The following is a 24593-nucleotide window of genomic DNA, read 5'->3' on the forward strand; positions in this document are numbered from 1 at the left end:
AGGTAAACGGCTATCCCGAAGATCCAATGGATCAGCTGGACCGACCACATACAAGTATGTGTCCTTCTAACTAAGTATGATCGACTAATTTTCAGCGAAAGAATGAAAACATATCATAAACCGCCCCGGTCACTTTCAGTTATCTGGTTAATGGCTATCCTCATATTCTACAAGTATAAATGAGGACCAAATATATCCGAAGACATGTCCTTCAAACTGAGGCAACCGACATAATTCTAAGCGATAGTGACGTTTTTTTTTTTTTTTTTAAACAAAAACACACGACATGGTTACTCGGGATTGATCATCCCATTCAGCTCAACAAGGTTTTGAAATCTAGTTTTGTCAAACGCTTTCGTGAACAAGTCAGCGAAATTATCTAACGTGTCAACCTTTTCGAGCACAATCAGTTTCTTCTCAGCACAATCCCGTATAAAATGATGACGAATGTCAATATGTTTAGTTTTACTGTGCTTTACGGGATTGTTAGTTACTGAGATAGCAGCAGTGTTATCAATGCAAATAGGAGTGAGTGAGAAATTCAGACCATAATCGCGCAACTGTTGTTGAATCCAAAGAACCTGGGAGCAGCAGTTGGATGTTGCCATGTATTCTGCTTCACAGGTTGAAATTGCGACTGAGGTCTGCTTCTTGCATTACCACGACACTAGTCTGCCACCAAGAAACTGACATCCACCAGTTGTAGACTTCCGACTCTGATTGCACCCTCCATAATCAGAATCTGTGTAAGCGACTAGCTCCAAGTCTCCTCCTCTCGAGTACCACAACCCCAGCTTCGGCTTGCCTTTGAGATACCGCAGTATCCTCTTCGCACCCTTCAAATGAGATTCTTTTGGGTTTGCCTGAAAGCGTGCACAAAGACAAACAGCAAACCTTATATCAGGCCTGGAAGCAGTTAAGTACATTAAAGAACCTATAATTGCCCGATATTGGGTTGGGTCCACGTCTGCATCGTTGTCTGAATCAGCACCCAATTTGTGATTGACGCAGACTGGAGTATCATATGGAGTGCTGTCCTCCATCTTGAAACGTTTGAGAACATCATGGACATACTTCGTCTAATGAATGAACATCCCATCTTTCTTCTGATCAACCTGCAATCCTAAAAAGAAGGTTAGTTCACCCATAGCACTCATTTCAAATCTCTTCTTCATGACGGCCTCAAACTCCTGACACATGGCGACCTTTGATGCAGCAAAGATAATGTCGTCCACGTAGACTTGCACCAGTAGAAAGTCGCTCCATTTTCTCTTGAAGAACAATGTGATGTCAATCTTACCTCTTTCGAACTCATTCTCAAGCAAGTAATCGGATAACGTTGAGTACCAGGCACGTGGTGCCTGATGTAGTCCATACAGCGCTTTACTTAGCTTGTACAAGTGATCGGGAAAGTCAGGGTCAGGAAAACCCGGAGGTTGCTCAACATACACAACCTCGTCGACTTTACCGTTTAGGAACGCACTCTTCACATCCAACTGAAAGACCTTCATCTCCTTATGAGCAGCAAATGCCAAAAACAGCCGAATGGCTTCCAATCTTGCCACAGGAGCAAACACCTCATTGTAATCAATCCCCTCTTTCTGATTAAAGCCTTTAACAACCAGCCTCGCCTTGTTCCTGATAACAATCCCTTTCTCATCTCTCTTGCATTTGAAGACCCATTTTGTGCCAATCGCATGCACATTCCTTGGTTTTTCAACCAAATTCCATACTTCCATTTTCTTAAACTGAGCTAACTCTTCTTGCATGGCTTCGACCCACGAGCTGTCCTTAAGAGCCATTTGATAGTTCTTTGGTTCAATCTGGCTGATGAAGCAGGTGTACAAGCATTCGTTGATAATGCCCGTGTCTTTAATGCATGTGAAAACACAGGTGTTCTCATTCAAGCTTTTTCTTGTTTGTACACCGGCGGACAGATCACCTATCACGTTCTCCAAAGGATGATCTTTGTGAATTCTCGTAGTCGGAACCGAACTGACATTCAGATTATCTTCCAAGTTCGAAGATAGCTCATCAATGGGTGATTGATGTTGAGAGTGAAACGGATTGATGAATTCCTCTTCAGTAGAGGCAGCAGGGGTATTGACAGCATTTGACGAGGAAGGCTGACATTCATCATACTGTGGTCGTTGCACCAAAGTGTCTTCCTCATCGCATATCATCTTCGTAGCAATAATTTCCTCAACTTCTGCAAAATCCAAATAAGGCATGTTAAAAGATTTAAAAAGTCTATCATAGTCGAAAACCCCAGCGGGTCCCGTGCTGGGTTTTGGTGATTTGTAACTTGTGATATCAGTGTTACACACCACCTCAACCTTGCTGGTCGATGTATTAAAGACCCGTCTGTTGGGAGTTCCAACAACGTACCCGACTAAGATTCCTTCGTCGGCTACTTCACCAAATTTAGAATTGGTCTTTAATATCGAACACGGGGACCCGAATGGTTCAAGACCACACAAGTTGGGCTTTCTCCCATGCATAAGTTCATAACAGGTTTTATTTAATCTTTTAACAGTTAACACTCTATTAAGGATATAACAGGCTGTTGCAACAGCTTCAACCCAGAACACCACGGGAAGTTTCGAATCAGCCAGCATGGTTCTGGCTCCTTCAATTAAGGTTCTGTTCTTCCTCTCAGCCACTCCATTTTGTTGCGGTGTATACGGTGCGCTATATTGGTGTTCTATCTCCTTCTGTAAGCAGAAGATCTCCATCTCATAGTTCTTGAACTCAGTTCCATTGTCACTCCTGATGAATTTAACCCGTTTCCCCATGATATTCTCAACCTTGGTAATCAAGTTCTTTACCATCTGCACTGTTTCATCCTTTGACTTCAGGAAATATACCCAGGAATATCGAGAGAAATCATCAGTGATCACCAAGCAGTAAGATGTTCCTCCTAGACTTCTTACATTCACGGGACCGAAGAGATCCATGTGAAGTAATTCTAGGGTACTGACAATTGAATTGACCTTCTTGGTGTGATGGGATTTCTTGTGTTGCTTTCCCTTTTTGCATGATAAGCATTTGTCTTCAAAGTTGAAATTCTACAAGGGAACACCCAGCACAAGCCCATTTTTGACAAGGTAGTTCATTTTCCGAAGATGAATATGCCCCATTCTCCTATGCCACAACTCGGACTCCGATTCAGTTGCTTTTGACAGAAGACACGATTCTTCTGTGGCCATCTCAGTCGACCTCATATCCATGATATACGTATTCTTCACTCTTGGAGCCTTTATAACAATCCAATCCTCTGGTATCTTAAAACCAGGATATAGCACGATCGCCTCATTCTTTGTAAAATGTATGGTGTACTCTTTGTCACAGATCTGCGAAACACTCAGCAGATTGTGCTTCAGTTCTTCAACAAAATTTACTTTCTCCAAAGTCATCTTTCCATTCGACACCGTCCCTATTCCTGTAATCCTTCCACCGCTCTCTCCTGCGAAACTCACTCTTCCTCCTTGAACAGGTTTCAAGTCATGTAACAATTTCTTGTTACCCGTCATGTGCCGGGAACAGCCGCTATCCACAACCCATTGATTGTTGGCAGCCCTGTTCAACTGTTCCTGCACGATTAAAGCAGATGATTAAAATCTGGGGACCCAAGACCGATTGGTCTTGGGTCGATACATCCCGTACCTTGGCTGTCCAAAGTTAGTATCATAATAATTTCTGTGAGTCCTAACAGGATACCTTCTTGTGGATTGACTATGAGGCCATCCAAACCTTCGTGAATTAAAAGAATTATTACTTAAGGTTTGGTTGTTAGCAGTGAAAAACTGAGATCTATTTCTTTGAAAACCTGGATTAGTCCATTTTCTGAAATTTGATGGGTTTTCATTTTTACCATTATATTGATTACCATTAGTTCTTTTCTCAGATTTTGAAGTCCTCACACCTCTGAATTTCTGCTTCAGAGGGCAATCAGCAACAAGGTGTCCTAATTGATTACATCTAAAACAACTCATGTGTTCAACTTTCTTATCAAAAGTTGTCTTAGATGTTGAGGCTGTATGACTGTCCGTTTGTCTCACATATGGTGGGACATACGGGTTTAGTGGAGACTTCTTTTCAGGTGTTTTATTTTTCTCTCCACTTTTTGGTAACACTTCCTCTTGTTTTGTCTCACTCGACTCAGAAGACTTGTCTGAGTTAGATGAGACAGGACTCGGAGCAGAAATCTTAACACTGGTAACAGGCGAACTTGTTTTGCCTTTACTAACTTCTGGTTCTTTAATCGTTACTTTAACTGGAACTGTCTGACCATAGTCAACATCGACAGATTTCTAATTACTAGGGTCATAAGTGTAATTATGATTGAAAGGTGGTGGAACTTCATGATAACCAATTCCTCCCCTTTTTGGAGAACCTTGATCACTAACGAGGTGATCAAGTATAGCGGAGGAATTTCTGAATTGCTCAAGTTTCCTGTTAAGTTCCACCGCTTTTACCTGGTGATCAGCTATCTGTTTTTCCCTTTCAGCTATTAGTTTGGTTTTCTCTTCTAGAACTTCATAGCTAAGATCAATCATTTGAATTTTTTCAGCAAGCTTTGCTTTAAGACTTTTAATATCTTTCTCACTAGCTTTAATTCTTACTTTGTAACTATTTTCTCTAGCTTTAGTGAAATAATGATCTTCTTTTAAAGTTTTTAATTGCGCATCCAAACTAACAAACTGATCAGTTATAGTTGTCAGTTGTTCAGACAGATGTTCACACTTAGTACAAGGGAGTTCGGTACTTACCTCGGAGAGCTGGTCTGCCACATCTGCCATGTAAGCTTCATTTTCGCCAGTTCCCTTCTCACTATCTGCAGTTTCGATTTTTGCCAAATTGGCCTGTTCAAATACTTCTTCAACATGCAGATTCCAGTTGTACTCCTCATTCTGTCTGGAAATCATGGCTCTATAGTCATTACCACTACCACTCTGCTGTGTAGATCTGTTTTGACTGCGTTCTACACGTTCATTTTTGCACTCTTTTGCAAAGTGGCCATTCTGCTGACAGTTGTAACAGCGAACCTTCGACTTATCAAACCCTGGCCTCTCACCGATAAACTTCCTGCCAGTCTTCTTCATGAACCTCTTAACCCTTCTGACAATCATAGCCATCTGCCACTGCAGATCCATCTCCTCCAGATCATCAGCGTCGATCTGATCATAGTCTTCATCCAAAATTGCAGGATCAACAATCTTACCCTGAATGTAATTCTCATACGAAGCAATAAAAGATGCATAGAGAGCAAACTGCTGTTCAGCAGATTTAACACTCATGGGCATCTTCGAGTAGTTGTTGTTTGAAACACTTGGGGAAAAACTACTCTTGGTCGCTTGAGGTTGAGAAGCATTTGATCCTCCAGCTACAAAGCACACATCACCGTTCATGTTGAGAGATACATGTCCTTCGTGTGTTGAGTTAGCGCCTGACTCTTCCTTAGAGTAATAAGCATATGATTCAGTTTTCGAACTTGATCCTGAGTTAACCTTTGCACCATACATACCCGGATCTTGAACCTGATCGGTAGGTGTCTCCTTTCGTACCATGTTCAGTTCAAACGTTCTTAGCTTGTTAACTGCTGTCTCCAGGTCATAGTCAGCAAAGTCTTTGTCTTCCCTCATCAACACAGTATACATCTCCCATTTCGGTGGGAGAGCATCAAGAAGCTTTTCAACAATCTCATCTTCTTTGTAAACAATTGAATAGTTGCTGAGTTCAGTCATCAGATGATAATATCTAGTGATGATATCATCAAGTGATTCATTCTTCAGATACTTGAAGACCGAGAATTGGGTTTTTAGAAGTTTAATTTTCGATGCACGAATTCCCACATTTCCCTCAAACCGGTTTTCAAGCACTTCCCAAGCTCTCTGGCAGTTTTATACTTTCTGAAAGTGTGCAGAATCTCTTGTGGAAGAGCCATAGTAATCGCAGCATGAGCTTTGCTTTCGGCCTCATACATTTTCTTCTCTTCTTCTTCCATCTCTTTGTATTTCTTGATCTGATCACGACCCTCATACTCAGCAGTAGGTGGAATGTAACCATCTTGTATGCACACCCACATCTTAGCATCTTGGTACTTGACATATTGTTCAAAACGATCTTTCCACGCTACATAATCGGTTTTCTTAAGCATCTTCGGTGCCTTTGTAGCTGAACCCGCTTCTACTTCCATCTTTACCAGTTCGGTAATGTTTATCAAAGACATCTTTCACAAAACTCAAAGAAATCCGAAAATTAAAAATTTTATTTTCAAACATCACTGTAGGCGAAGTTATGGATAACTTCGCTTAAGACTTAACTTCGCGTGAATTTGTAACTTCGCTCACTTTCTTAAATTCGCCGGATTGGCGAAGTTGATAATAACTTCGCTTAAGTTGAGCAAACTTGGGAGGTAGACGAAGTTGTGGGTAACTTCGCTTGAGGTAAGCGAACTTGAAGAGGTAGGCGAAGTTGTGGATAACTTCGCTTAACCTTATATCTTCGCCGAAACCCTACTAACAGTGACGGCAACTTCGCCTGATGAACACGAACTTTCTGCAGATTAGATTTCTGGGTTTTTCGAGGTTTGTGAAGGTGTTATGGGTTGTTTATGATTGTAGGAGGTGAGTATAGCACAAAAACTCAGAAAACTCGTCCCGCGAATAGTCGAACGGAACGATTTCTACACCCGCGTGATAATCCCGAACCACACAATCGAGCACAAGCTCTGATACCAATTGACCTTGTTTTTGTTTAAAAAAAAAAACGTCACTATTGCTTAGAATTATGTCGGTTGCCTCAGTTTGAAGGACATGTCTTCGGATATGTTTGGTCCTCATTTCTACTTGTAGAATATGAGGATAGCCATTAACCAGATAACTGAAAGTGACCGGGGCGGTTTATGATATGTTTTCATTCTTTCGCTGAAAATTAGTCGATCATACTTAGTTAGAAGGACACATACTTGTATGTGGTCGGTCCAGCTGATCCATTGGATCTTCGGGATAGCCGTTTACCTGAAGACTTTGATTTGGTCGGGGCGATTGAAGTTAAATTTTTTCTTTACGGGAGATAAAATTATTTTTCAAGTCTACTACTTCGTAAGAAGTTTCTTTACTATGTTTAACAGAAAATTGATCCAACCTTGGAAAGTGATAGATATACTAATTCTGTGTGCTTAACTAGTGAAGTTATTAGGCCTAAAAGACTTTAGAACAGTCATTGTATGTCATGGTAGCTTTTTATGGTGCGTAAAAGTAGAAGTGATACTAACTAAATCTACTCGATTTTATGTGGAAACTCCTTAAGAGTTGTGCATGTCTTCATACATATCTTTCCGAATGATAGGCAGAAAAGCGATTACCCAGTCATACACGAGCCCGTGAGTGTTCTGATTCTCGTGAAGATAGCGTGTCAAGACGCTGCAGTGATCCAGATTCGGGACTTGCAGTTATTTTCTACTTGAAGTTGTGTATATATATGTTAAATAAAAAAAAAATCTAGAATTCATAATGTTAATGATTATCAATCAAGACGCAAGAAGGTGAACGGGAAGCAGAGTCTAAGATCGAAGAGTAATTACTACTTAATCAGACACTACGGGTCGAGGTCAATTCGGGGTGACTTGGGGAAAGCCAAATACGCTTTGAGAATAGATAGGAGGCATCATAATCTCTGAGTTGTTGCCCACTTAAGTTTTGAGCTTAATTGAACCTAAATCGTATCACAGAAACGATGAAAACCATTTTAAGTATATTACCTGCTTACAACCTGTTTCTTTATGTCATAATACAGCTGAACACGGATCTATGTGACAGTCACGTAATTAGTATGATTCCTGTTCGGATCTTTTCTAAAACATGGTAGTCCCTGTTGAGACTGAAATTTGATCCCGTGTACTTTATTTTTTCAAATTTTCGTTACTTATGTAGTTGTATGATTTTATACGTGGTTACTTGGTCTTGATCGTATCATTTAACGCTTTAAAGGAAGTTTTTAAAACTTTATTGAAAATTGTTCAAAGTATAGGGGTTTGTTTTGTAAATACCGGCGAACTTGTTCATAACTTCGCCTGGAATAGGCGAAGTTATCGATAACTTCGCCTGTACTAACTTTGACCCTATATAAAGAAGTTTTTAGGTCAAACAGTTTCATTATTTCAAAACCAGCGAACTTATTCTCTCCGAGACCTAGGCGAACTTATCGAGCATAACTCATCGATCATCTGTGTTTTTCTTACTTCGATTCTAATCAAATTCAAGGTGTGTAGGGTTCGATTATCATATTATCAATGTCTTTTGAGGTTAATCATCGGTCGTTTCGACTCGATTCTCGACCTCGTTCTTTCGAACCTTAAACACTCGATTTCAAACTTGTTATTACGTGATAGTAAACTACTTGAACGTCTAAAACTTCATAAAATCATGTGTTATGGAGTCCTCGATCTCCAAAATCATCATCTACACGTCGTTCGATTATCCTAACTGTTACCGATTCGAATTCGGCGAAGTTACAGGTTAGGCGAAGTTATCCGTAACTTCGCCTGAGGTTTAACTTCGCCTGATTATATATTTTGAAATAGTTTATGAGGCGATGTTGTGGTTAGGCGAAGTTATCATTAACTTCGCCTGGACCATTTTACTTAACAGTTATCAGACGAAGTTCAAGTTGAAGCGAATTTGTTTCCCAACTTCGCCCCACCTTTAACTTCGCCTATACAGAATAGATCACAACTTCGCTCATGGTAACAGGCGAACTTGTGATTTGCTTTGACGTTTATCTAACTTAGCCTGTTTGTTGCAGATATGGCTGCTGTAGCTGGAGCAGGCGGTGATGACGGAGGTGATAACCAGAGACAGTTCTTCCCGGGTCACAACATGTATATAACATTAGACCCGGAGGCGAGCGGAGTTGATGATTTCCGCGAAATCATCACATTTCTTTTACGCTCGCGGATATTCCACGCGATTACAACAACTCTGCCGATATCCTTGCCCAACATTGAGGATTTTTGGCAGACCGTGGAATATGACTGTAGAGTCGAACCCCTGGTGATGCGCGCAATAGTAAACAATCAGATTGTTCAGTTCTCTTCTGAACAAATCCGGGCGGCTTTACGGTTTGGAACAAAGACTTAGCCAGATTGGGATTGATAAACAGAAGTGACGATAATATGGCTAGAGTCATTGGGAAAATTGTGTGGAAAGAGAGTATAAAAGAGAAGAAATTTGAGCTGTTGAAACCACAAAAGGGAAAACTTGTTGAAGACAAGGATAGAGGTTTAAGAGCTGATGGAAAACCTTGGATGATTATGAAGTATAAACCGATCCGGTGTTTGAAAGAAGTGCCGATGAAACTAATGCCCAAGGATGTGCTTAAAGACCTGAAGTGGTGGTATGTAGATTGTGAGACAGCTGAGGCAGTGATGGAAGACGAGGATGAACAAGAGGTGCTAAGAGTTTATGATCCGATGCACTTGGTAAACTTATCGCAAGCTGATTTGCAGGTGTTGAATGATAAGAAGATATTTTATATTCCTGCTTGGAAAGACGAAGCGAGGAAATATCAAAGAATTGTCTCGGTTTGTGTTCGAGAAGAAGTGCATGCTTGAAGATAGAAGATTGAAGATTACTAGACACGTGTTTGAAGCTAAAGAGATGAAGCTACTGCCAAGGGGGAGTCTGTTGGTGCATGATGTCAGTAGTTCAGTGTCGAGTGTCTGTAATCGTGTTAGTTAGATTTGTGTTTGTATGTAAGCGAAGTTGCTAACAAGTTCGCTTATATGGGCGAACTTGTTAGACAAGCGAAGTTAGGGACAACTTCGCCTGAACATGCCAGGCGAAGTTGTCGTGTCTATATAAGCTGTTTTGTTTACGGCTTATTCATTAAGTTTTGTTATTCGTGTATTCGAGTCAGAGAGTTTGTATTCAGTGATCATAGTATCACGTGTTTACAGTTGGAATACAACGTGTGTTTGATTATCGTATCGTGTGTTAGCTCGTATTGTTTTCTATACTCGTAACGTCTTACGTAGGGATTCCGCACCTACGTAGAACGCGATATCTCGTGTAGATCCGGCTGGGAACCTACAAATTCGCAACAGTGAACACGAATTGGCTATAGTAAATAACGAAGTAGCTACAGTGAATAACGAACTAGGTTGTCATTCAGTTGTAACAAACTATCCACGTGGCACGAATCACTTAATAACGAATTAAGACACGTGATTAGCGAATTGAGCCTAACGAATTAAGGCCATCTTCAAATCTTCAAACAGATTTCCAGAAACTGGAAATTTACCAGATTCAAGCCTTACCAATACCCAACCTAAATCGTGTAATACAACACAATTTGACACCAATTTAGCCAAATCAAAGCTTAAATTGATCGTAATCACCTCGCGAACACAATCAAACCTATCCCGTATACCATAATCAAACCAACGATTACCAATTTTCAACCAAATGATCCCCTGTTCCGTACACCATCAGATCCAAACCAAAACCAGCACAATCAAACACCAATTCACAATTAAATCCACATACACTTTCCTCAATCCACACCGAACACAATCCAATCCAATCCAAATTCAGTCCATAAGTATCAAATTCAAGCCAAAATTCAATCAAAATTCAATAAAACTTATATTAACCCGAAACTTAACCTATAAGCTTCAATTACATATCAATATAGCTTAACCAAGAGAAATCTAACAACCAGAAAGCTCTGATACCACTTGAAATTACCTTAACGATATCTAATTAATTCATAGTCGTATTAGATCGATTTAGATTACGGATCTAGTTTATGATATGATCTTAGTTATATATATAATAGTAATTGATATAGTAATAATATTAAGAAGAAATGAACGAGAGAGAGATTGAGCAGAGTTTTGGTATAATAATAACTCAATCCTTTAAATTATGTGAGGCTACATAGCCTTAAATAGACGATGGAGACCAATTCGTTACACATCCTGTAACGAATTAGCTCCAGTTCGTTAACTTACATAACACATAAGGGAAAGCATAACGAATCAGTGATTCGTTATGCCTCCATTCATCAACATTCCATGACGAATGAGAAACAAACATAACGAATTACAGTCCATTCATTAAACATCCTTAACGAATGAACCTTACATATAACGAACTGGCTAATTCGTTAAACATCCTTAATGAATTAGCCTTTACATAACGAACTAAAGAGTTTTCCATAAATTCCCTTAAATTATAATAATAATAATAATAATAATAATAATAATAATAATAATAATAATAATAATAATAATAAATTACAACTGATAAGTTACAAAGACTCCAGACGACAAAACCATGCACTAAGAGAATAAGTCATTAGCATGAAGGATTAGTCATCCAAATTGGTTATAGTTTTTTAATTTGATCATGTTTGTATCTATTACCTTGATGTATAACATTAGGATTACTTTTGGCTAAATTTTCATAGTTTCATCTTGGTTTATAATGAATCTTAATTGAAGTTTAATAATATTCGTTAAACGTGTGATCGGATTTTAGCAAGTAAAGGTTATGTTGCAATTATCACTTGATGAGGAATGTTATAATACTCTTAAAAGATACCTTAAGTGCTAAGGTTGACGATAAGCCGAGAAATTTTTCGTCTTGTAAGGCCTTGACGAACCTTAAAACAGACACCAAGTTCCGAGCTTGACGATAAGTCAAGGAATTTCCACTCTTGTAAGAGCTTGGTTGATAAATTAAGTAAATTTAAAAGAGACGCCAAGATTCCGAGCTTGATGATAAGTCAAGAAATCACCATTCTTGTAAGGTCTTTTGTGAAAAAAACATAAATCCTAATATTGACATGGATCAAATAGGGTGTTAGTAGTAATTAATCATTTTAAAATAGGAACTATTGACAATGTTTGTGAAAAACGAATTGTTGATGTTCATCCTCTAAAATCAACTAATTACTTTTTAAGTGAGTGTGCAACATAACATATTTTAAACAACTCTTGGGTTATTACATGAATTCTATAATTGTTCAAGAGTTGTGCGTGTTAATACTTGGTAATGCAAGGTTAATCCTTTACAATTTAACTAATCTTAAATGGTGTTTTATAAATAATACAAAGGTTATTTTTACTAAAATATCAAGGTCAGTTCACTTAGTAATTTAAGGTATTGCTTTATCTTCAAAGTGAGTTATCTTATGTATATTTATTAAAAATCACTTTCTTACATAATATAATGTTTTAGTGGAGGTCATGAAGTTATGCATATTTCTTTAATTATCATGGTATAATATGATTTAGGAATAAGGTGTTATTCCTACATTTAATCACAATAGCAAGCTCACATCACATGTTTACTAACTAATTGTTAAACCAAGTTAAGAGGAGTTTGAACCAAGATGATACACTTTTATCCTTGATCATCTATCTAAATATAAAAATATAAAAACCAAAAATACTATCTTTTATTTATGCTTTTAAATTTCTCTTTAAAACTTACTAATCATACCAAAACCACTATGATGTTTACTTCGGTTAAAATAAATACAACGATTTGGTAGTAAAAGTCAAACAAGTGTGTCCGTGGATTGATACTTGGTTCTTACCTATACTTTACTACATATACGATAGGTACATTTGTCTATTTGTGTGTGGTTTAGTTAAGATAATAATCATTTTTATAAATTTAAAACTAGATACTGTGTCAAAAAAAAACCTTTTAAAAACTTAACAAAACTTTCATAAAAACTACTACCCACAAGTCGCATCAATGCCACACCCTCAAAATTATGAAATCGTAAAAAAGGGGTTATGATATACTTACCGTAAAATCAAAAGCGAGTGAAAAAGAAAATTAAAAGCGAGTGAAAAAGAGAAGAACAAACTTTTAAGCAAGCTGACTAATGCAACTTTAATAAAAGGGAATCTAGGTAAAATATCTTTAGAATTTGATTGCAAAAAATGATGAAACAAATCAATAAAACTAGAAGTTTGGTTCTTGAGTTGGGGTATAAAATAAACTAGTTAAAAATCAAGTTTAAGCGAAATAATTAAGTTAAACTAGTCGAAGTTCGGTTTTATTAGTAAAACTTGGTTATAATTCCTATTAATCAACGTTTAGATATATTTTCTCGATTAATTTATATAAAACACGAAATTGGTAGAATAAAAGGTAGTTAAGCGGGTGGTTCGGTTTTAACGAACTCGAACCCGAAACTAGGTCGGATTCGCTTCCAAAACACTCGGTATATAAAAACGAGAATTAATATATTTAGTTTCTATTTAATAAAAATAAATAAGAACTGAAGCAAACCCCCCCCCCCCCCCAAAAAAAAAAAAAAAAAAAAAAAAAAAAAAAAAAAACATAAACCCTCACTTTTAATTTGATCAAATTGGATACTCAAACACCTAAAATCATTGGATTTCATAGAGGGCTTGTTAGGTCATAAATTGGTTAGACTGACGCATATCAAAAGACCACGACATGATCAAGACTAAAGTGAAATAAACGAAGATGAGTTGAAGAATTGCATTATGGTTGTGATGGTGAAATACCGAAATCCTTTGCCTAGTAGCACCAAAATCCTTATGGATTTCGGTTATGCTAGTTTAGGCCTGTTTGGGCTTGGCCTTTGGGCCTTTTATGGCAATCCTATATATAGTTAATGTTTAATCATTTTAGGGTTAGCATTTGCTGAGAACTTTGAGAGCCACCATAATCCTAGAGAGCAAATACTGATTTGGGTAATCTCATGTACTAGACGATTTAATAATATAATCGTGTGCATTTGGAGTATTATCGTGTTTATTATATACATATTGTTCTTCTATCTCGTTCTTGAATCACCACTGTGTTAGGATTCCACACTAACATCGTGTTCGAGTTGATATCATATTGTAGTGATCCAGATTCGTGACTTATAGGGCTTTTGATCGAAAGATGAAGTATAACAGTAAATAAATAAAAAAAACCCGAAAGTTGGCTAGAAGATTACTATAGAGTGTCAGGTACTCAGGTTGACTTTTGATTGTCGAAGGTTGAAGAACACCACGAAGACAGGATGAAACCATGAAATTGAAAGTGTTTTGAGAGTTATGAACAATGTAATGTAGACTAGAGACGTGTATCTATATGGATTAAGTAAAATACTTTAAGTTGTTAATTAGGTTAAAAACCTTAACTTGATGAGAAAGTGTAAGTGTTTTGATATATTTAGGGAGTAGTAGTAGTAGCAGCAGCAGTACTAATAATAATAATAATAATAATAATAATAATAATAATATAATAATAATAATGTCACTTTTAGTGTGGCAATAAAGGATTTGAGCTAGGCATTGCGAGGTTGTCAGTTCGAATCCCGAGTCCATCCAGGTTTTCGCCCCACCGTGTGTTACGCTAGAGAATTCTGCTATTGTGATGGCACAACGACTGTCTATTGGCAGTTAAAGGTATGGTTTCTTAGGGGAACGCCCAAGCGGAACTCTGAAACCAGTGTGGCCTGGTTAAGACAACATAGTCTGGCCATGTGAGAGAATAGGACTCTCCAAATTTGGGGAGTGAGGTGGCCTAACACAAAAGAAAATCGCCTTTCCAAAAACAAATGCCGCCCAAAACCAAACAATATTGTTTTCTTTTTCTTTTGTTATTATAATATTGTTATATAAATAGATATATTAACTTTGATAGATTGAAGAAAACATCCTAAGCTATATAAGTGAAATAAACTGATCATTTAGGAATCATATAATATAGTAAAGTCTTTTATTTGAAAATAGTATAATATTACTTTGGCTTCTTGTAACATCCTGCTTTTGAAAAAGAATTAATAAAATAAATTTCGTTTATTTAAAGTGTATAAATGGTAAAAACGAATCTAACACAACAAACCTCACTGAAATTCTTTAATATTTGATGGGTTAATCGATTGATTAATGAGCCCTATGTATATATGTGTAAGCCGCACCATGTAAAACCTAATTTTTGGATGATTGATGGATTGGGGTTTGTAGGCGAGGTGAATCCGAGTTCATTGATACCAAAATCACGTTGTTTCATCGTGATTTGGGGTTTAATCGCAGATCTGAGGTTGACTGTTCTTGACAATTTTGACTTTGACCCCTGAGTCAAAGTCTGGATAAGAACTGTTGATCATTCGTTATGATTGGACGAATAACTGATAATTCGTTACGCAGTCATAACGAATGGGACATATTCGTGTGTCTTGATAACGAATGAACCCTTCCCATTCGTTATATGCCCATTCGCCATGATAAGATAACGAATCAGGTCATGATAATGAATCAGGTCATGATAACGAATCAAGTCATGATAACGAACCAGGTCATGATAACGAATCAGGATAACGAATTAGGTCATGTTAAGATAACGAATCAGGTCATTCGTTACTCACCTATTCGCTATGTTAAGATAACGAATGAGCCTTAATTCATTATAGCGAATGAGTTGGTGAATTGGATAATTTAAAATCCTAATGGAAAATGTGTTAAGACAGTTAATAAAACTAAAACTTTTCCAAGCTAACATGGCAGCTTAACCCCAGCCAGGGGCTCTGCCCCTTGGACCCCGCTAGGGACTGCCATTAATTTTCTAAGCTAACAGACCCCCGTTCGTTGAGGGTTATAATTAAACTAGAAATACGATATGAATAGTGATAGTTAATTAATACATTTAATTATTATACAGCTAGCCGTGCACAACTAAAGAAAGGGATTACCATAATTTTTATGTAACCGCATTTAAGTGAGTTTCTAGCCCCATTTCCTTGTTTCGTTTTCGGGGTTGTGTGCATACTCGATATGATTAGTTAATACACTTACCTTAAGTGGTAAGTGTATGTTATATGAATGTTTATATATGATGTACGTATGATATTTGAATGTATGTAAATGATGAATGTATGATATGTGAAGGGTGTGGAAAAGATTACGAGTATGTATGAAAGTATATAAATATATATATATATGTATATATGTATCTAAAAGAAAATGAAGGTATGTATGAATTGACGGATAAAGGGTTGCAGACCCTATAGATATCTGCGAAGGATAAAGGGTTGCAGACTCTAATAATATCTGCGAAGGTTAAAGGGTTGCAGACCCTAATAATATATGCGAAGGTTAAAGGGTTGCGGACCCTAATAATATCTGCGAAGGTTAAAGGGTTGCGGACCCTAATAATATCTGAGAAGGTTATAGGGCGAAATGCTCTTTAAAATGTATAAGTATGTATATAAAGGAATATAAAATATGAAAGAATGAAGGTAAGGAAGTAAGAACGAAGGTATACACGCAATACCTTCTAAGGTTAGGATTTCGGGTTAGGAAATTGACGCTAAAGTAGGGCACCGGGACTGGGCCTTACACTTCTAAGGTTAGGATTTCGGGTTAGGAAATTGACGAATGTCACACCTACACAATTCAAAAACATACATGCATACATACATGCATACATACATACATACACACATACATATAGGGTACGGATCCTAAGAGAACCTTTTGGAAATTGAGAACTTTGAGAACCATTTTGAACCACTAAAAAACCTTTAAAAAATTATAAAACAAAAAAAAAACAAAAAATTTTAAAAGGTGAAAAAAACCAAAATTCTTATATTTCATTCTGGTTTCATGAAAAAAAACTTCGTGTTATACACATGTGTAAAATTTCATTTAATCTCTAGTTACGTAATATACACATATGTACATTATCATTTACCTTAAATTGTACATATGTGTATAATAAAAAAAACATGTATGTATATATATATAGACACATTATACATATATGTATAATTTAGCAAAATCGAGAGGTTTTTTTATGAAACCGAGATGATAAATAAGAATTTTAGTGTTTTTACTTTTTGTATTTTTGCGTTTTTTTTGTTTTATGATTGTTTTATTTTTAGGTTTTTTGTGGTCCAAAATGATTCTCAAAGTTCTCAATTTCAAAATAGTTCTCATATGATCCAAATCCCATATGTGTGTGTGTGTGTGTGTGTGTGTTGGTGGGATCTAAAGATAACTCCTTTTAAAGAGAGAACTATTAAAGAATTATTTTTAACTTTTTTAAAAAATAATATCTTGCGATTTTTTTCTTTCCTCCTAATAAGATGATATTGTTACTTAAAAAAAACCGTCGATGTAATGTATATGTGCATTAATGTGTATTGCATATATAAAATAGTGTTTTATTGCATATAATACAATACTAATGCATTATCTAATACACACTATTGAATATATGCAAATGCAATACTAATAATTGTATGCAAAACACATTATTGCATATATGTAATACAACATTAATACATATATGCATTATATCGATTTTTTTATTTTTATATATAATATAATACTATTGCAAATATACAATATTAACAACTGTATATGTATGTTATTTAATACTATTCCAAATATCAAAATACACATTATTGCACATATGCATTATAAAAAAGTTAATGTATTGCATATATGCATTACAACCTTTTTTTTTAATTTTTTCAATTTTTATATATTTATGTGGTGAAGAATAACAACATATTAGAAGAATAAAAGAAAAACATTTAAAAACTATTTTTTTAATTAAATTAAAGATACTTCATTATTAGTTCTCGAGTTTTCTCTCTAAGGAAGAGTTCTTTCTTGATTTTCCATATATATATATATATATATATATATATATATATATATATATATATATATAATGAAAACCAAATTCTAGTTGAAAACTCATGAAAACACATAATTAAACACTAATTTCTTTAGTTTTTATTTTCACTCATTTTATATGTTATAAATCTTTACCGAAAAATTATAAAAAGTATGTAAATTTCAGAAGTAAATATATATGTATTTTCAAAGTTAGATATATGTACATCATACGAGGTGAATATATGTAGATTACGAGATACATATATATACCTTTGCCACAAGCTACATATACATATATATATATATATATTAATTTCTTCTTATTTTAAAGTAGTTCTCAAGAGTTTTCAAGTATGTTAGTGGCTTTTATTTGAAGCCCCCCCCCCCCCCCCCTCTCCCACACACACACATATTGCTTGCATTCAAGAGATTATATAGCTTCTCCTCCTCTCTTCATCTTTTTAACTCCTACCAAAACTTCAGTGTGTATCTTAATAATGATCTCTTTATCGACCTTGAAAAGCTTATGTCGCCAATGATTTTTTAACACCAAAACTACAATAACACACCAAAACCCTTTAGCAAAACCACACATTATGTCCACATAAAACCATAACATGTTGGGCTCACTAACCGTTACATATTTGGTTTGGCAATTCCTGTCGGATCTTATTTATTGGAGCAATTCTTTGGTAACGAAGCCCCACACAGATCTTTGTTCTCTGCATATATTGATGGATCGTTGAGGGTTTGTAGTTGATTTCCTATTGGAATTTGTCCCAACAAATTGTTATTTGACAAATTCAAATGGCTCAAAAAGTCAAAGCTGCAATGCTCAAAGGGATTAGCCCACCCAGCTTATTTCCTGACAAATCAAGAGAACTTAAGCTTGTCATGTTTCAAATGAAGTATGGGATGCCTCTACTAAAATTATTATTGGACAATTTGAGACCCAACAATGCAAAAAGTCCAGTTTACTCTATAGGTATTTCTTCGACAAAGTTAGTGCTTGAAAGGTCAATGTTATTACCTGAGTCAGATCCTCCTCAGTTTCTACACCAATGCCTTCACCAGTACTAACATGATTGTTAACCATGCCTTGTAATTTTCCTAAACAATGAGGGATTGTTCCTATAAAGTTATTGTGAGCAACATCCAAAATATGAAGCCAAACATTGTTGCACAAAGAAAGAGGAATTTCTCCAGTGAAGTTGTATTTGTGTAACCTGAAAACTACCAATGATTCAACTTTTTCTCTGATCCATTCTGGTATTTTTTCGTAGAATGCATTATCTCCCAAATTTAAGACAACTAACCAACTTAAATTCCAAATTTCTATTGGAAGTTCACCACTAAAGCTATTACTCCCTCTGTCCCATTATAAATGTCCTAATTTGACTTTTCAAGTCTTTCTTTTACAAACTTGACCGTAAATATTTTTATTCGTGTTATATAATACTTGATGAAAATTATATCAATGTAAAATACATTTAAAACCCAATCCATTCATATATTTTACATCAAGTATTCATCATCATCATCGTACTCAGTATATCCCACCAATAGCAAAGCTATGGTAGGGTCTGAGGAGGGTAAGATGTAGACAGCCTTACCTCTACCCCATGGGGATAGAGAGGCTGCTTCCGGTGAGACCCCCGGCTCGATAGTAGTTTTGCATCAAGCCTTGGACATATTACATAAGGCACATAGCACTCAATCATCGGGACGCCGGCTGATTGGTGCATGTACCCTTGTCTTTCAGCTATCAACGCCACCACATGATGCCTGATTAACCTTCCATCACTTTTAACGTTATTTTCACAAAATTAGTAAAATAACGTCAAAATTAGTGCAATTTTACTTTTGCCCACCCGAGGGTTCACACATATATACATTATATGCGCGCACCGCAAGCAGGGCAATTTTACATCAAGTATTACATAACACAAACAAAAATATTTTCGGTCAAAGTTAAACAAGAAAGACTTGAAAAATCAAACCAGGACACTTATAATGGGACAGAGGGAGTATTATTCAAGCTTAAAGCTTCCACTTTTATAAGGTTCCCTACGAAATTTGGAATGACGCCATATAACTTATTTAAGCCTAATTTCAAGAATATCAATTTTTGTAGATTCTTAAACATTTTGGAATTTCGCCAGTTAACCTATTTTTAGAAAGATCAAGATTACATAAATTTGTTCTTATACACAAGGACCTTGGAATTGACTCATCGAAATTGTTATTTTAAAGGTATAATCCCAAGTAAAGAAACATCGACCCATCATCAATATTAACATCCTCACTAGGAATGTTGATCAGAGGTCCGTTTATGTTGTTGTAAGAAAGGTTTATGACAGATATGACGGGCATCTTTCTCATCCTTGTAGGCAAATGTCCTTAAATGGATGCATTAAAAAACTCTAAACTATTTAGTTTCCTATGATTTAGAAGCCATTGGGGAAATCCATTTTCAATTTTGCACGAACCGAGATCAATTTTGATTAATTGGAATGGAGGCATCCACTCACATGAAACATTGATTGTTAACTTACTGGTTAGAAGTTGTCTTCAACTCCTTCAACATTGAAAGGGTTACCAAAATGAGATTCAAAAACCTTTCATTCCAAAGAATTGTAAGAGACATCAAAAAACGAGGTTTAGAAAGTTGCCCAATTGAAACTGGAATAATCCTATTTAACTGTTTTTTTCTATAGATACAAAGTTGTTAAAGCTGCTAAACTTCCTAAGGATCCTGGAATTGAACCATTCAAGTAATTATTATAAAGATAAAGTTCGATGAGTTTTCCCGGGAATTTCGGAATGGGACCTACTAACTCATTCTGTGATAGATCTAATACTTGTAACGATTTCAAATTTCTCATAGATTTTGGAATTGAACCTCTTAACTTGTTTGAAGACATATCTAAGTATTTGATGTTAGAAAGCGTAGTTAAATTATGAAGCGTATGAGATAGAAGTGTTGGCTTGAGTTTACAGTTTGACAAACGAAGCTTTAATAAAGAAGGGATGATACTTACCAAGTTTGAAAAGTTCGATGCTTAACTAAATGAAAAGAATGAAAGATTTAGGAATTGTAGGGATGTCATGTTTTGAAAAAACTGAGGGAGTTGACTTGTGAAAACATTCCCCTTAAGATCTAGTTGCTTAATGTTGGAAATTGTTGTATTCAAATTAAGAAGCAGACCAAAAATGTTATTGGAAAGACCACAACCTGACAAATGTAACACTTTCAACAAAGGAATCATGTAAAACACCATCTCAAGGTTTTTCGTTCCACTAAGATTAACATAGCTCATGTCAAGATACTCGAGTGACCGAAGAATAAAGATCCATGGCATATCATGTTCCATCTGGTTTAGGTATTCGGTATCACTTATGTCAAGAGTCGTTAAATTAGAAAGATTACCTATGTGAAGAGGAATAATACCATAAAAATGTGTGTTAGAGAGACTGAGATATGTTATTTGTTTCAATGATCCTAAGAAGTTAGGTATCCGACTTCCAAGAAATTCATTCCTACTCAAGTCCAAGTATTTTAGATGCTTCAACTCTCCTAAAGAAGTGCTCAACTCTTGACTAACTAAGTGTTCATGGGTAGACAAAGATTTAGCACCTCTAAGATGAAGACGCTCAGCATCAGTGGCGGACTACGCTACCCCTCAACTTTTCGCCAGTAGTGTGGATTTTTCTTTCTTTTTTTCGGTTGATTTTCATATTTCTCTACCCCTGAAAAAATATAAATTTACCTATGTTTGTTTGAAGCACAACCAAATTAAAGGGTAAAACCAATTAAAGTCAAACCAAATTTTAAAGACCAACCAAATTAAAGTCCAAACCAAATATAACCATCATTCGTTGTTCCCCTTGGACACTTGGTTTAAAACCGGACATCAACATTTAACAAAACAACGTTTCATTCGGCCACTGTCCACCCCATGCTCTCCTGACCCATGTTGCCTTCCTCTGATCACCAGACCTCCACGTCGCATCCGAGTAGGCGACGATCAGGGTTTCCTCAGTCCCTCTTCCACTTCGACCTCTACTTGTTTAGTTTAGGTATTCTTTTATTTTTATCTAAAACTAGAGAAATAGATCATAGCTTATATCTCATCATTTCTAAGTACAATATAAGGATCCATGTTTTATCTTGAGTAAGTTATCAAGGTATTCTTTTAACCATTTCTAGTCTCCAAGAACATGAGTGAATCATGAATGATTGTTAATCATCAACCTTGATTTATTAAGGTAAAGTGATAAAAACATTTTTCATCAAAAGGATAATTGCAAAATAACCATGTACTTTACTAAACTAAATCACATATTTAATATAATCATCAAGTAAAACAAAGCTTATTCATAGAAATTAGATGGTAAATGGAGTTTTAGGTCATAACGAGCATGGTTATTAACATTAAAAGAGATGAAGATGACAAACATGTGATCAAACTAGAATAATCTAACCAAATGTGGATGAATCTTCCTTCTTCAATGATGATGGATGATGATGATGATGATGATGATGATGATAACCTCCAAGCCTTCAAACTCTCCACAAGATCTTCAATATGAGTGTAATGTTAGTGTTTTTTATAAGTGAAACCCATATAGAACTTTTCTTCAAGCACACAAAATGAATGCATCATGCACCTCTATTTATAGACTGTCTGGAAAACCAGACACGGCCCCGTGCTCCATGAGACACGCCCTCGTGTCCAGGTGTCTATTCGTATTTAATGCTCTGTCAGATCGTACATGTTGACTCACCATGGGGGTGTGCTTCCTGAGGCACGGCCCGGTGTTTATTGGGTGTTTGTTATATCTTCGTTTGTCTTTTAGAAAGGTGACCACGACCCCGTGTTCTCTGACGCACGAGCACGTGTCCAACTGTCCAATATTTTTCCTTTTATTGCAGATTTTTGTCTTTTCTGAAAGGTGAGCACGGCCTCGTGTTCTCTGAAGCACGGCCTCGGGGCCTGTTGTCCAGTGTTTTGTCTTTTCTTGCATATTTTTGTCTTTTGTGAAAGGTGAGCACGACCCCACGTTCTCTGAAGCACAGGGGTGCATTCCATGAAGCATGAGGGCGTGTGGCGTGTTTTGCTGTTTTCTTTGTTTTTTCTGTCTTTTCATTCGTTTCTTCGATTGAGGCTTGGATTCACCTGAAATTACATTTTAACATGATAAATAGTTATTTGAATAAGTTGTAGTTTTTAGAGATTATTTGACGCTAAAAAGATGTATATTTTTATATACATTAGGCAACAATCATTGCTAACCCATGATGACAACATATCAAAGGTACTTATGTCAACGCATTTAAACACAGACCAAGAAAGACCATTGACACTGTGTTTGAACTTGAGAAGGGCTAGTCGCTCATGCTCAAAGCAAAACGTTGTGGTGTTTCGAGCACCCCAACAGGGAATTGTTGCAAACAAAAAAACAGTTGCAAAAGTTAATTGGAGCCTCAAACTCCATGGATTCCCCATTATTAAACTCAGAACCCCGATTAAGATAGTGAAAAAAGTGAAATGCAAAGTTAGATTGTGATGATGAAGGGATTGGTTCTTGAGATACACAAACTATTTCATTTATAGATCTAGGAATTAATAGAACTTCAATTTTGCCACTGAAGACTTGGAGGTCAATATATACAACAATTTGTATACACTAATAATACGTAATCTTTGGGTTTTGCTTCCTTTTTCTTCATATCAAAAAATACGAATTGGTAAGAGATAAAGTACTTTACAAACAAGCACGTGTTCGCTTCACAGAATTTGTGGGAATTCAAAGGAATTGGAATTAAAATCCCTTGACATAGCGTGTTCGTTTCGTTAGAATTGGAATCTTAATTCCATTTTAGTATGTTCGATTGACAATGAATTGGAATTCAATTCCTTCAAATTCCTTTAAACAAAGGATTCTAAATCCTTCCATCATGTGAAGGAATTCATGTAAATTTGATGGAATCTTCAATTTGGCGACTAACATGATCGCGTTCGGGTCAATATTTCGGGTGTGTTCACATTCAGGTCGACGCTCCGAGTCTTAGCGCTTTCAGCTCAGTGCTCCGGGTCGGGTCGCGTTTGGGTCAACGCCCCGGGTCAGCTCGCATTCTGTTCGGCGCCCCGCGTCAGTCAGTGTTCGGTTTGACGCCAGGGTCATTTCGGCTCAACCCGACCTGGTTCGCCGATGCCCCGGCCATTTCATGGACAAAACAAAACAAAGAATAGAAACCGAAATGAAACGAAACTGAACTAACCAAAACGAAACAGAAAAAAAACATAAACTGAACAAAAAAAACTAACCAAAATAAAAGTTAAACCGTACCGAGTAAACCGACTAAAATGAAACAAAAAAAGAGAAACGAACAAAACGAAACAAAAAATTAAACCCGAACGGAAACGAAACAAAAAAACGACATAAACGAACCAAAAAAACCGAAACGGGCCGAAACCAAAAAAACTGAATAAAATAAGCAAAAAAAACGAACTTGAACCAAACATAAAACGAAAAATAACAAACCAAAAAAACGAAACGGGCTGAAACCCAAAAATCTGAACACAATAAGCAAAAAAACAAACTTGAACCAAACAGAAACCGAAAAAACAACATAAACGAACCAAAAAAACCGAAACAAGCCGAAACCCGAGAAACTGAACAAGATAAGCAAAGAAAACAAACTTGAACCAACAGAAATAGAAAAAAACGACTTAAACGAACCAAAAAAAACCGATACGGGCCGAAACCCAAAAAACTGAACAAAAAAAAAAGAAAAAAACGAACTCAAATAAAACAGAAAACGAAAAACCAACCTAAACGAACCAAAAGAATTGAAACCAAGCCGAAGCAAAACCCAATAAACTAACCAACTGAAGTAAAAACAAAACGAACC

The 24593-nt window shown here is 36.2% G+C and overlaps 1 pseudogene; it reads right to left on the bottom strand.

Annotated features, from left to right (window-relative positions):
• Positions 1-18104: 18104 nt before the first annotated feature.
• LOC143599269 (uncharacterized) lies at positions 18105-23184 on the bottom strand (annotated as a pseudogene).
• Positions 23185-24593: the final 1409 nt, after the last annotated feature.

This window comes from Bidens hawaiensis, unplaced genomic scaffold (genome assembly GCF_021521415.1).
Source record: "Bidens hawaiensis isolate Kalapana, Puna unplaced genomic scaffold, B.hawaiensis_p1.1 tig00051688_1, whole genome shotgun sequence".
In the NCBI taxonomy this organism is placed as follows: Eukaryota; Viridiplantae; Streptophyta; class Magnoliopsida; order Asterales; family Asteraceae; genus Bidens; species Bidens hawaiensis.